The 10,543-nt window shown below is 41.0% G+C and overlaps 1 long non-coding RNA gene across 1 annotated transcript; it reads left to right on the top strand.

The window, feature by feature from the left end:
- Window positions 1-336: 336 nt before the first annotated feature.
- LOC104003855 (uncharacterized) lies at window positions 337-10,125 on the top strand. Its single transcript, XR_676633.4, has 4 exons — window positions 337-1,173; window positions 1,270-1,385; window positions 8,752-8,920; window positions 9,584-10,125. It is a non-coding gene; the product is annotated as an uncharacterized LOC104003855 (long non-coding RNA).
- The last annotated feature ends 418 nt before the right edge of the window (window positions 10,126-10,543 follow it).

Genomic DNA, 10,543 nt, shown 5'->3' with positions numbered 1-10,543 from the left:
TCTGAAGCAGAATTTCTTCTCTGGGAAACCTGTTTTTGCTCTTAACATTGTCAACTGATAAACGAAATTATCAAGTATAATCTCCTTTACTTGAAGTAAACTGATCATAGATATCAACTACATATACAAAATACTTTCACGAGAATACTTAGATTAGTATTTCCGTAAGTAGTCGGGTACCATAGCCTAGCCAACTGACACATGAAATTAATTCATCAAAATCTCCAAAGTCAATAACATTGACTGATAGTTTTCAAAAACATTTGTTGACTAATAAATAGATAATTATGAGATCACAAGACCAAAATATGAAGGCATAAAACCACCTTAGAGACTATCTGTGTCAGAATTCTAAAGCTCAGAGATTCTCCATGCTGCATCCCCCATACCATCTATATCTAAGGCTGGGGTGTAAAGTAAGAAATGGTTTTCAACAAGCATGCTAGGGCCACCACAACTAATCCCACTGCCCTGCAAGCATCTCCAGATGATTTTGATGCAGTTGGTCCACAGGTCACAGCCTGAAAAACTCTAAGACCGTCAGCTCATCAACTACAACAATATTCTCTCCAGCATTCTAGACAATGGCTTTCCAACCCCTTTAAGGACTGGGGCTTACTACCTACTCAAGTAGTCCATTTGTCTTCAATCAGATGACTATTAAAAAGTTCTTTCATATACTGGGTCCAAACAGGACTTTCTGAACTTTCTGGCTATTGTTACCGGTTCTCTTGTGCAGCTCAGAGTATTTCGAGGCCAATGGCCTGAGCTATAAGTGATTGAAAAGGCAACTTAGGTTCAGGTGATTCCTCGAAAGATTTGGTCCACATGACTGCTCACTCACCGGTAAAAGGGCTTAATGTAAGCCAGCTATATTGCTGACTGTGCAAGGATGTGGGGTTGTCTGAGAATAGCCTTCAATGGCACTGACTGACTAGGAGAGCCTCAAGAATACTTTATAAAGCCCATGGTGGGGCAGTGAATCTGGAAACCTGATAAGAAAATAGGTTGCTACGGTTCTGCTTATTAGAGTGGACTCCTAGACCTAATGAAAATGCTAAATTATAAATCCAGAATAAGAACTGGAATAAAGTTCTCTAGAATTACTAGAAACAGCAAAAGAAAATTGGATGAAGACAATATTGGAGCTTTTCTACTTTAGCTGACAAGCTGGTATATGGGGACTCTTTGATACTCTAAGGAAATTATTTAATAATTCATGAATTCATTCATTTACTAAATATTAATTACATGCTTATTGTGTACCAGGCACTGTACTGGATACTGAGAAAAAAGTGGTAAACAAAACTAACATGGTCTCTACTCTCCTGGAATTAAAACTCTAGTGAGGGATGACACAGTAAACCATAAAGAAAACATTAAACGTAAATATGTTATAAAATATTAAGTGTGTAATAAAAGAAACAAACAAGGTGTGTTTGTATAGAGAATAACAAGGCAGCCCTTGGTGTTCGGGGGGAGGTTTTTCTAAGGGGATAGAGCTTATATTAGATCTGAGGACAAACAGAAATTTATGGAGTACTCTAGGCACAGCCCTATGGAACAACATGTGCAAAGGCTGAGAGGCAGGAAAGGCCTTTGCACACACAAGAACCTGAAAGGATGCCCATGTAGTGGGAGCATGAGTGAAAGGAGACTGTGGTTCAAGATGAGGCTGCAGAGATCAACAGGACTCTGCAGTCACAGTAAATATTTGAGGAGCAAATCATTAAAGGACAAAAAGCAGACCATGGCACAATTCAGTTCATGTTTAAGGGAATTGGTCTGCCCATAGTTAGAGAATGAATAGAAGGGGGCAAGATTAGAAGTAAATCATTTAATAAGTAATTGCCCAAATGGCAAATATAGGTCATAAGAATTAGGGTAGCTGGGGGAGAATTTGTAAAAAGCAGACTGATTCAAAATACAGTATACACAGGAGTTTGACTTAGTATATTCCGTGAGGGAAGGAACAATGTGTGTTTTGCTTAGCAGACTTATCTTCAGTTCTTAGTACAGTGTTTGGTGTGTAAATAGCCATATAGTTGCTCCTCATTATTTACAGACTCCATATTTATGAATTTGCTTATTCCCTAAAATTTATAACCCCAAAATCAATGCTTATGGCACTTTTGCCATTGTTTGCAGAAATGCACTTGCAAAAACAGGTGAAGAGTTTGAGTCATGGACGTTCCTGGCTGAGGTCAAACAAGAGCACATTCTGCCTTCTTGTTTCTAGTTTTATATTTTCAGCAAGTGTCCTTTTTGCTGCCTGGTTAGTGCCACGTTTGGTCATATTTTTGTGCTTTGTGTTGGTGCTTTTGCTGTACAAAATGCCCCCCAGGCCTAGTGCTGAAGTGCTATGTAGTGTTCCTGAGTGCAAGAAAGCTGTGGTGTGACTTATGGAGAAAATTTGTGTGTTAGGTGAGCCTCATTCCAGTATGAGCCAGCGCTGTTGGCTGTGAATTCAATATTAACGAATCAACTATATATACACATATATATTCAAGAAGGTGTCTTTAAACAGAAACACATCTAAAATGTATTGGTCAGTCGATGTAAACATTGTAACCAGAGGCTCGAAGGCACCTAACCTGTGTTTTCTTTAAGAGCAATGGTTCAGCATTCGCTAAATCAGTGTTCACAGTGACTTTATAGAATATAATTGCCACACACAATGAACATCAACTCTAACTGCTAATTGAACAAATGAATTAATGTGATAGATGTGGCAGATTTTGTCAATGAACTGAGGGCTTTAGACTTGAGCAACTGCATTGAAGGTGCCATCATCTATGGAGACATGATATTCTGGGAAAGAAACAGGTTTGGGAGGAAAAGAGAAAATGCTATTTTTCCATGTTTCTTTAGAGATGCCTATGAGATATCCAAGTAGAGATGTCAAGTAGCCAGTTAGATAGATATGAGTCTGAATCTCAGAGGAGATTTCTGGACTGGAGACATAAATTGGTAAGTCATCAGCATACAGATGATGCTTAAAGCCACAGGGGATAGAGGAGGTCACCTAGGAAATAAGCGTAGGGAGAGATGAAAAGAGGACCCAGAACTAAGCCCTAGAGCACACCCACACTCAGAGAGCCAGCATAGAGGACCCAGCAAAGGAGACTGCAGGTGAGAAGAGGACAGCCAGGAAATGTGTGGAGCCACAGAAGCCAAGGGAGGCCTGTGCTGAGAATAACAGCCTTCAGCCTTAGAGAATGTGGCTGAGAGGCTATGGAAGATAAGGCTGAAAGTTGCCCTTGGATGGTACAATGAAATTGTCAGTGACCTTGGGCTACTACTTTTAGGGCAAAAGAGTGAACTAAGGAATGATTGAGAAGATGAGAAAATAAAAGCAGCACAATTTGACAACTTCTAGAAGAAGTTTTATGTTGAAGGGTAGAAGAGAATTGAGGCATTGGCTGGAGAGAGATAAGGAGTCATGAGAAGGTTTTGCTTTTTGATTTTAACTTGGAAAATACTACCACATGCGTTCAAACTGAGGAATAATGCAGTAAGAAAGGGGGAGATTAATCATGATGAAGAGAGGAGAAAATTAGACTTTACAGTAGTAAGAAAGAATGGGATCCTGGACATGTTTGAAGGAACTAGTCTTTGTTAAGAGGAGAGACCACCACAGTTGAATTCATGTGTGCTCATGTACGTACACACACACACACACACACACACACACAGTATCTCTGCAACTGATAACATAAGCTAAGTGTAAGACTCTTCAAGTATTCCTATTACCTTCTTGATTTTAACCAAAGTTCCAACAGGTACAGATATTTTTGAAACTCGTTTCTAGTCTTCCTACATTTGCATTTCTTTTTTCTCATGTTTCAATCTTCAGACTTTTGCCCTTGATTTTGTATGTACTTGCCCTTCTGGGGTTCTTCTAAGTCTCTTTCTGACTCTCAACTCTTTCTAGAGACTTATTTTCTGTTTCCTTCTCCCAGCTTCTAAAAATGTGAGTCATGTCTTTTTTCCACCAGAAGTGCTGCCTGAGGCTAAAAAACTGATCTGGTATAGCTCCAGCCCTCCTGCCTCACTGCCCCTAATGGGCAAAGTCCCCTTGGCAGCCATGACCCCCAGGAAGTGCAAGGCTCAGCATAGCAAGGGCTACAGTTTCATTAGAAACTGTTTCCGGCAGTTTTATGCTCGTCAATTTTCACTGATGTTCAGAATTTTTTTGCAGCATGACTGTGCTAACATTTTTAGGTTTCCATAGCCCAGGGATATCCTCTCTTGATCTACCACAACACATGACAACCATAGACCTGCTGTGTGCTCTGCTAGCCATTTTAAACACACTGCCTCATTTATTCTTCATAACACCCTGTGAAGCAGGTATCATCATTCCCATTTTATGGATTAGGAAAGTGAGACTCAGGAGTCACATGGCTAATAAGCCAGGAGACCCAGATTTGGACTCATGTAAAACTCCAAAACCTGAAGCCTTTCCTTTTTGGCCAGGATGCAAAGTGGCAGCAGAGTTCACTTGTCACATCCTTTCGGCCGCCACTTAATTCCACGTATGTTCCAGCTCCTCAAGTCTACAGAGACTGCCTTGGAGAAAAATACCAATTCAGATCAACTCATGACCCACCTAGTTCAATGCCTGACCCAGTAAATGACTGCCTGTGGCCCCCACCAGGGGCCCTGGTTGTACTTCTGCTATCTGAGAAACCATGGCACACTGCTACTTTAACCCTCATGTTCAATCTGAATAATAGAAATAAGAGGAAGGTAGAACTTTTTTTTAAGTCGCTGGCAAATTCTTTGGCAGGTGGTGAAAACTAATGTTATAGAAGAGGCCCAGTCTAAGTAAAAATTAGTAATTATGAGCTTCAGAGCAAGGAAAAATATAACACAACCATGAGTGGACAGGGGGCTGCTGTGGGTTAGAACACGGCCTGCTCAAGCACACATGCAGGTGGTAGAGAGGGATGTCCTGCTGTTCTAGATGCTAAAAAAAAAAAAGACCAGCAGGACCCAAGACACCAAGAAAAGACAGCTTTACACAAAGGAGAGAAGCAGAAGAGAGCTCTGGAGTAAGACAGGGACCCTGAGAATAAACTGGGGTGTTCACGAGGACACTCAGCTTGCTGGTGGTGTGAGCCAGGTTGAAGCAGCAGTCGGATACAAGATAAAGGAAATAAGAGAAAGGAAACATACAGAAGCAGACTAAGAAGGGGTGATAACAAGTATTAGAGCAGGTACCAATCTTATTCTACTGATAACTTTTTTTTTTCATCAGGAATACAGAGCTAGGTTGCTATGAATCAATTTATACTTTATGCTATTTTAGTAAAGAGGGCTCTGACTTTTTTTTTTAAAGCAGATGTGATTTGATTATGTGCTAATCTCTGCCCAATTAATAGCATTATTCAGACTGTCTCCAAAGTGCATCAAAACAACTAGTTAAAAAGGAAGAATGAAGTCAAATCCATTTTTGGCACCAGGTATATATGATAGGGGCATACCTGGAAACACAAGTTCGTAACCTCTTTGTGACATTCAAACCAACTTGTGTGTGTAGGCACAGCCCCCGAACAAGGTGACAGCCAGATCAGATTTTCAAATCCAGTTTCTCCCAGACCCTTCATCCTCCACAGAGGCAAAAGAAGATTTGGTGGTAAAGTTTGTCTAATTATTGGCAAAAAATGTGGGAGTAAAAACCCACACCTCGACCCAAAGGCTTCATCGCCCTTTCAAACAAGTTTTCTGAACAAAGAATCTTATAATGTGCAGCTGTACAAGGCAGAGGGGGTAAGAGCAATACAAAACTCACAAAACTATGGGCACTGCACACATGCACACACACGTGTGATGCATTAAACAAGCATGTACACATACACAGAGCACACGGCATGTCAGGGCATGACTGTGCTAATGCAGGGTTTGGGGAAGAAGTTAAATCTAACCCTAGGAAATGAAATGTTTAAAATTAAGGTTCTTGATATAATTGTTAATGAAATCACATGTGCCACAGCAAGATCATTATCATAACTATTACTGCTAATATTAATAACAAAAACTAGTATTTGCATAACACTTTACATAAATTACATTACTGGTCTTTGAAAGGTATTTTGATAACATTTCAAACAAATAACCAAGGGACAGGGAACAAAAAGAACAAGCCTTTGTATCAGGGGCTCCCAGGCTTTCTGTCACCAAGGACCTCCTTTATTCTTTTTCCTGTAAGGTTTCCTATTTTTAATGTTTTTGTCTCATTGACAATCTTTATTAAAGAATTCTCCATTCCCCTATGTTTATTCATCAAAGAACAATCAGTATGCAATAATCCGCATTACCTCACTGAGCTAATATAATTCCACGAACTTGGTGTTTGAGTTACCCTCTGAAGCCTTATTATCAGTAAATCCATTTCAGTTCAGTTTTTAAATATACAGAACATTTCTTTAAGGTCTCCGCTACCTCCTTAAAGGACTTCTAGGAGTCCTAGGGCCCTGGGCAAGAAAGCACTAATTGAAATCTCAAATAATATTTTTTTGTTTTTGTTTTTGAGATGGAGTCTCACTCTGTTACCCAGACTGGAGTGCAGTGGTGCCATCTCGGCTCACTGCAACCTCTGCTTCCTGGGTTCAAGTGATTCTCCTGCCTCAGCCTCCTGAGTAGCTGGGATTACAGGTGTATGCCACCGTGTCCAGCTGATTTTTGTATTTTTAGTAGAGATGGGGTTTCACCATGTTGCCCAGGCTGGTCTCGAACTCCAACCTCAAGTAATTGGCCTGCCTCAGCCTCCCAATCAAATAATTTTTTTCCATTATTTTTAAATTCAGTATGTGCTAATAAAGGAAGAGTATTTAAATTTTTTTAAAGAGAACTTGGAAGTCTCTTTAGTCAGACATCACAAAGCAATTATTTGAGGGCACACACACATAAGAAGGAAGGCAAACAACTAACAACTGCCAACACCATTGCCTCACCAGAAACACATTCTGTGAGCGTGGCAAAGCCACCGCAAGGGCTATCCAGAAAAGTATGTGTGATGGCTCTGATGTCAATGTGCCTGGTGTCCCATCCTGGCTGTCACTTGTTAGCTAAATGCATGGAAAAGAATCTAAACTTCTCGGTGCCTCAATTTTTTTCACCTGGAACATAGGCTCATAATAGGCTGACTTGTTTAGAGCTATGTGGGACTTCTATGAGTAAATATACATAAAGAGCTTAACACAGTGCCTGACATATGACAAGTAAGCAATACATTTTAGCTATTACTATCATCATAAGTACCTAGTTGCAGGACCTGTGGCTGGTTCCTAACCTTTTTCAAGCCCACAAAAAGAAAATCTGAACATCCATGAAATCTGTTTTTGTTGAATCTCTTATTCCCAAAATTGTTAGAATGTGCATAGCTGCTTTGATCAAATCTGAAGTAGCATGCATAGAAGTTAGGGATGAAGGCTATGAAGGCAGAATTCCCTTGGTTCAATAAACTTCTCTAGCTTTTACTAGCTAAGAAGAGCTGGATATAACCTTGGGTTTATCCATCAGTTTCCCCATTGATAAATGGGGATCATAACTAGCTCCTGGAGCAATGGAGATTTAATGAGATCATATATATAAAGTTATTAAGCACTTTATATAGTAAACCCCCTCCCTCTAAAACATTAGCTACCATGATTACTATCTGTTAACATACGAAAGTAATATTTGCTGAATCTTGTCCCTCATGCAAAATATAACACTTTTGAAATCCAAATACATTTTCATTTACTAAGGCAAAGCACTTAGATAAACTGACCTTGGAAATGCAAAGCTAAAAAAAAATTGCTAGATAATTTGTTCATCTGTCTTTTCCCCTTGCACACATTAACTGTGGCTTGATCTTGAACTATGTCAATATGCATCAACAGGGTCAACAGTTTTAACTAATCTGTGTAGGTATTTCACTGGTTGCTTCAGTTAAAGGACTGATTAGTAATCAATTAGTAGCTGGTCAATTTAGTCAAAAGCATCAAACTAGTTCCCCACCCGCCCCTAATGTTTCTGTTATGTCCTAGGTCCTGCTAGAGGCCTATGGAGAGATGAAATTCATTGCAAAAGTGGTCATCCACCCCCCTGCTCCAGAGCTATCCCTAAGACTGTTCAGGTAGCTCACATGTCCAGTCCCTCCCCAGATCCCCTTCTGCCAAATTAAAATCTCTCCAAGTCAGAACTGACAGGGAGGGCCTTTTCCTTTCTTTAACCTGAAGCCTTGCTTCATGTTTCTATGGGAAAAACCAAACTCTACCTAAATAATAAAAAGTGGGAAAGTTTCCCCAGGCAGAGTGCCTCTTCCGCACCTTGATTAGCCGAGCAAAATGTAGACATAAAATGCAATTGCTTTTTTTTCCCAGATGCTAAAAATGTCAGCCTTGATTTACCCCAACACTCTGACTGACTCACTGCAGACATAAATCCTTCACGCCCAATGCAATCATTTTTTGACCTGTTCAGCGGCGGAGAGAGGGAGGGCTTCACATTTATCTTCCTGGTGCCAGCACTGCGATCCCAATAACTTTTCCTTCATCTGCCCCTTATAAGGAGCAAGAGCCAGAGAAGTAAAGGCAAAAAGGTGCATGTTCATTATATTTTTTCTGAGATATGATGCAACAAGTGTTATTTTTTAAATGATTGAGAAGGAAGGGGAAGAGAAGAATAACAAGTATTTTTATAGATCTATTTCCTCTCACCTGAAACACAACCTCACTTTGTCTCTGCTTCATCCATGATTAGGAAAATGCAGGAGTACCTTCCATTTGGGAAACAGCTGTCTTTCTACTATAAGGAGAAACCTGGTGCTTTTCTGCCTGGTACTGTTCCAGCACAGCACATGTGATATTCCTTGGATTGAGAGCAGAGTCATGATAATAGCCACTGCTGGTGGATGACCCAACACAGCCAGGTGGTCCATTGGTTTGGAAGTGTAGCCTCCAAAACTTTGGCATGTGAAGCACAACCCATTGAACAAACAGCTACCAGTTGGTTAATAGGAAAGACACAGGGTCTGACCTTGCGTCTGCCCCTTACTGAGAGCAGCTTTGGGCCAATCACTTCTTTCTCCATAATTAGGTCCCTGAATCTTTAAAATGGGGCCATGCATGCCTGTCCCTCACCTCTTTCTTCATAAGGACCTTGTATTTTTTAAATGCTTTGAGCTCTTCTGAAGCAGAGAGAGGTGCACATTTATAGTACTGTTTTTCCTGGTCTCCATGGTTATGAATCAGAAAAATGATGCCCATTTTTCCCCATAAGAAATGGTCTTTTCCCTTCCAAATTCACGAGGTGTGCAGAAGAGCCACTTCAACCTCCCACAGTGGCAGTGTGGCATTCTCCCTTCAGCCACTTGTCCATACCTCTCCCTGAGGATATCATGGCCACAAGTCCCTTTCCAAGGTACCACTTCTCTTTATTCCTATCCCTTGCAAATGAGGTTTTTTGATCATCTTCCCCTTGCATTATGTTTCTAGACTAGAAGTTTCTTAATGGTAGAGAGTGTATTCCTGTGACTATCATATACTAAGTATGCAATATTGAGTTAATCAAATGGACTTTTGTCTTCCTGCAGCCTCAGTCATCTCACCCTTGGCAAAACAATCTTTCTAGAGCCAAATACTTGAGGGATCTCCCTTGGCACATAGCTTCCTGCATATCCTGACTCTCTTCTGGCTGTTCTCTTCCATCCTACAAAGATGTAAGGTGAATTTAATTCAGGACCACTGGAGAAGAGCAGAAGCAGATCCCTCCTATCTCTCCACGACCTCCTCAGCAAGCAGGCCATGTCCTCCAGCCCACTCCCCGTCCCACTGCCTGCCCATACATACTCCAGGAGAACAGTACCTGTTTACGGTCTCTTGGCTCTCTGGAGTGTGGAGTGCTCTCAGAGTTGAGAGGGGAAGACACTGGCATGCCATGAGCAGGACTGCCTTGGAGCCAACTCACAGCTGAGCTTCCTACCTGGTCTTCCAGGGAAGGTGGAGCTTTAAGAAGCTTGACCTCCTCATAGCACCAGCATAAAGGGCAGTTAACTGTTTGGGCATCAAAATAGGCATTGTGTGAGTTGTTGTGTATCCCCAGACCAACGTGACAATAGAAACAAATTATTCCTAAGGTTGGGAAAGGTGACAGAGACTCATCAATTTCAAGCATATCTCTATGGTTGGGGTAGCCCTAACCAAAGACCCCTGCCTCGTGTAGAGTGGGAGAAAGCCTTTTAGCAGCTCTGTAGGCTTTAGCTCAAATAATACCCCCATCCAAGCTCCATTCTGCACATCGAAGAGAAAAGGAAATAACTTAACACCAGCACTTTAAACGTTATGAGAACTGGGTGATATGCTCTGCTAGCCAGCCTCTGGCCTTGGAATCCATACATTATTTAATGGGAAGGAAGACACACCTTAAATGAGCCATAACAATTGCTTAAGGGAGATGGGAGTGGGGGGAGAGGAAGGATTGTGTGTGTATTTTTTTAATTTCTCAGACCATACCCATTAGTTTTGTTTCTTATTTAGGATACAGCAATAATCAT

Source organism: Pan troglodytes, chromosome 1 (assembly GCF_028858775.2).
Source record: "Pan troglodytes isolate AG18354 chromosome 1, NHGRI_mPanTro3-v2.0_pri, whole genome shotgun sequence".
NCBI lineage: Eukaryota > Metazoa > Chordata > Mammalia > Primates > Hominidae > Pan > Pan troglodytes.
The sequence above is the reverse complement of the archived record's forward strand: the minus strand, read 5'-3'. Positions and strand labels throughout refer to the sequence as shown.